Genomic DNA, 4,493 nt, shown 5'->3' on the forward strand with positions numbered 1-4,493 from the left:
TATGCAAAACCTTCCACGATTGCATTTCTCATCTTTCATTAGGTAAAAGACCTTCCTACCTGAAATTCTCTTCTGCGCTATTCATTGAAAAACAATGGATAGCAAAGAATAAAGACCAAACATCAATCACAGAGACCAGAACCATAATTATTAAAACAACAGAACACTGTACTATATGTGTAGTTCACAGACAGGGCTGGTCCAAAGAGGTCTCTGTAGTTAATTTTAAAAGTATTAGCTATGACCAGGAATGGACTCCCAGGCTGCTAGGACGACTTGTAAATAAGTAATTTCAACGTCACCAATACATCCTATAATTATTTATAATGGCGGCGGAATGTTGGTATTTCCGGTGCTTTGGGGATCCATAAAAGGCGAGAGTCATATTTCTTCCATTAGACATTGTATGGTCACTAATGTCACGCAGGGCACGTGCGTACCCACCGCCTTGCCTGTGTTGTTATCCAAGAATGTAAAGCAGGAACTGAAGCCTCATTTCTCCTGTTTTATTCGAAAACGTGCTCTTTCTCATCGGATCCAGTTCTGGAAAGCTTGCCCTTCGAATGCCAAAACCAATTTTCACCGTGTTGGGGTGAGAACCTTATTAGAAGTTATCGCTTCCATTTCATGGATCTGCCACAGAAGCAAACAAAGTAATTTAACGTGTCCGGACCCAAGAAGAGAAGTCAGAACCAGTAAAGTAACTCTGTTTTCTCTTGTCCCATGTCAAGCTGGCTTCGGGCCACTTTTATTCCTCAAATACTCCTCCGCTGTGAATGGGTAGCCATGGCATCCAAGCTCGGGGGGTAGGGGGGCAAGGCATTTTCTAAGTTCTTTATTCTTGCATCACAACCCCCTGCCCCAACCAGGCACCTCTCGGGTAGGGACTGTTATCCGACTGGCGTTTATGTCTAGCTTAGGTCACCAAGCTCGCTGGAATCCACAGCCTCAGCAATGCCCACATTCCCCACAAGGTTCTTTTCGCCTGTTTGCAGCATCCCCGGTAACCAGCGACCGCTCTGGAAAGGGCACAAACCTTTATCCAGTCGCAGAGAATGAAGGTGATGCCCCCAAAGGGTGAGGATGGGACCCAGTCGGCTGTTAACCTTGGGTCTGAGGCCAGCACCCGTTTTTCTTTCCGCGGTAGAACAACTGGATGTTCTGAGCCTGCTCTTGTCTGGGACCCGCGTAGACAAGCTTGCGAAGAGGTTGCTGGTAGATTGGGGGGTCGGGGGGCGGAGGGGTGGATGTCTCGGGAAGGAAGGTATCAGGAATGCGGGGCAGGATTTCCGTACGCATTGGGCCAGCCCGTGGACGGCCTCGAAAGATTTATTGTTGCCCATCGTCTCCTGTCTCAGGGAGTTTAAACGGCTGCAGGTTGTACTCCACAGTCAGATGGTCGTTGGTTTAGTGACAGGTGATTGGCGTGGACGTTCAAAGCTGCGGGTGACCCCCCCACCCCCATCCACGCCCCGAGCAAATTATCGCTGCTAGAAAGTAAAAGATAGTTAACGCAGCATCCTGGCTGGCTTTCAAAAGTAGCTTCAGAAGGACCAGGCTTAACTATTTCCTCAAGACCAAAATGGTTATTATTATAGTACCATCTGCTCTGCACATCCCCCCCCCTCCCAGAAAGGGCTCCTAAAGGCAGGGTAGCCAAATGAAATACAGGAAGCCCAGTTACATTTGAAGTTGGGGTAAATGCTGAATAATTTTTTAAAGCATAAGCCTGTCCCCAATTAACGTACGTACTTAAAAAAAAACTATTCATTATTTGCCCCAGCTTCAAATGTCGCTGGTCAGTAGACTAGTGGTAACTGTTAAGCGTGTCCAAGGCACTATCTGGGACATCCTTATACTTGTGGACATCCTGTCCCTTGGTTTTTTGCTAAAGCAGCAGCCATCCATAAAGGGCACTGTTGCAAATTGTTTGTGACAGAGGGATAATCATCTAGCGATCCCCAGATGCTTTTACTCAGAAAGAAGTCTAAATAGGGTCGACTTAAAGATAACAAACATTAACAAATAAGAGGACAAGCCTCTCCTTCACGAAAGAGAGAGGACTGGCAGAAAAAGAAACGACCCTCTAAAATAGCTTGAAGAATGACACCGTCCGTCAGTCCGCCCAGGATGTCATCGTGGTTCTTTGCTAACAGTGTCCTCCTCTTCTTTGGGTTGGCATTCATCCCGGTTGGCAGCTCTGTGAACCTTGGAGAGAAAAAATAGATTGGGCTTCAGTTTGTGTCTGAGCTGACCATTCACCGACAGTCCTACCCCATGAGAAACCCTAAGTGAGGTCAGCATTATGCAAAATAGCTACCAGATGATACATCTGGGCACTTGTAACACTTTTATAACTATTCCTATCGACTTAGATTCTCCCATCTTCTCTTGTCACTGCAGTGGCTTTAAATATTATTTCGTGTTGAAAAATAAACACGACATTCTTCTTCCTGCTGCCTTTAAGGCTTTATAATAATAAGTAAACGGTTCTTTCCTGGCCACCTAATATTTATACAGATGGAGCTTGTTTCTCTGGGCAAAGGCAAACATTTTGAAAGAATGCAGGCTGTGGCTTTCTGTCTTCTGTGACATTTTATTTTCATGAAACAATGACCTAGAAAGCAAAAGTCTACATTTAAACCAAGTGCTTTAACGTTGTTTTTCCTTGAAACCAGCAGCTAGCACAGTGGCTGCCAACACAGTGGACATGCACTAGGCACTGGCTCCTCATTCATGTAGGACACCTGGTGAAGTGTGTTTTGCAGACAAAATCGTTACAACAGATTGAAATGTATGTATCCATGGGACTTTGGGGACAACCAAATTTTCGTCGAGATTCTAGAAAAGAGAGAAGGCAAGCCACAGTACGTGTCTTCCCACTGTCTGTTGCCTGCTTTCCTGCTCTTAAAAAAAGATGGAAAGGAGATGAATATTGGTGTGACGTATTCAGGGTCCAGTTGACGGGATGATGGTGGTTCACAGACTTCCAAAATTCATCGGATGGACGGACGAAGCGTCAGGTGAATGGGCTAAGGGGGCGTTTGTGTCACCACTTAGGGAACTTGCCTTTATGGGTTCGGGACGTCGGAACCTTGCATCCAGGGTGTGGCTCCGTGTTCATATAAAGTCCTACCAGCTGACCATCACCTGTGGCAGTTTTCTGTAGACACATATGCGCTGAAATACCACGTCGGGGACTATAGCGGATTGCGTGGCTCTTACAGAGATCCCCTACCGCACGGACATCTGGATCTCATGGCTGTAATACACACACGTGGTTTTAATTGACGGAAAGGAAGCTTGAACCAGAGGTAATGGGATCAATCCTCCTTTTGGTTACCTTAGATTCTTGCTATTTTGGGACCAGAGGACACCGGGTTTTCGAGGATTTATGTTACGGTACTTTATTTGCAGGGGGAGCCGTGAGCCCCAGAAAAGAAGCAAGTTTTTAGGAAGCCAAGGAGGAAGGACAGAGAAAGATGGACAGAAGCCATGAGCCCCACAGAGGAGGAGGTGGGGAGGTTACCCCTGCCCTAGTTTAGCGAACCGCACCTTCTTTTCCTTTTCGTTCTTTTTCTGGTCTGAGACGATGCCATCGTGACCATTGGTACCCAACATATATGCCACCGAAAACCTCTATTGTGGGAGGAAGGTAATAATAATATTACGTCTCTACCCTTTTTGGAAATACGTTGTGTAAGAGAGATAGCACAACATAGGTTCATATATGGCTGGAAGAGATGGTATAGTTTCAAAATGATTGAAAAAACGAATGAAAGGTTTATTACAATTTTAGCAACCGTGCATATATTGTGTATTTCATCGTGTGTGTGTGATTCCACAGTACAGAATAGTATGAAGCGCTCATCTGTGTGAGACCACAACCACTGGGGTCCAGCAGGATACTGCATTTCTTGTAGCTGACCTTGTGAAGAGCGTCTGGCCAGACTTTAGATGTTCAGTAAATACGTGGACATCTCATGACCCAGCCCTATCCATTGTAGGTATAAATCCCAGAAGAGTTCTTACAGACGTGTGTAAGGTGACGTATCTCGGGTATTTCATGTGGTTTAGGGCATTCCAGGCTGTCCTAGGTGGTCATCACCCCCATGAAGCTCGTAAAACACGGTAGACACATGCTACAGACAGATATATCTTACCATAGTTGGAGTTTCAGCTACAAGATGAGGTCTTAAAAGCATTTTTTTAACATCTTTATTGGAGTATAATTGCTTTACAATGGTGTGTTAGTTTCTGCTTTATAACAAAGTGAATCAGCTACACATATACACATTTCCCCGTATCTCCTCCCTCTTGCGTCTCCCTCCCACCCTCCCTATCCCACCCCTCTAGGTCGTCACAGAGCACCGAGCTGATCTCCCTGTGCTATACACCTGCTTCCCACTAGCTATCTGTTTTACATTTGGTAGTGTATATATGTCCATGCCACTCTCTCACTTTGTCCCAGCTTACCCTTCCCCCTCCCCGTG

This window comes from Mesoplodon bidens (genome assembly GCF_964165515.1).
Source record: "Mesoplodon bidens genome assembly, chromosome: X".
NCBI classification, from domain to species: domain Eukaryota; kingdom Metazoa; phylum Chordata; class Mammalia; order Artiodactyla; family Ziphiidae; genus Mesoplodon; species Mesoplodon bidens.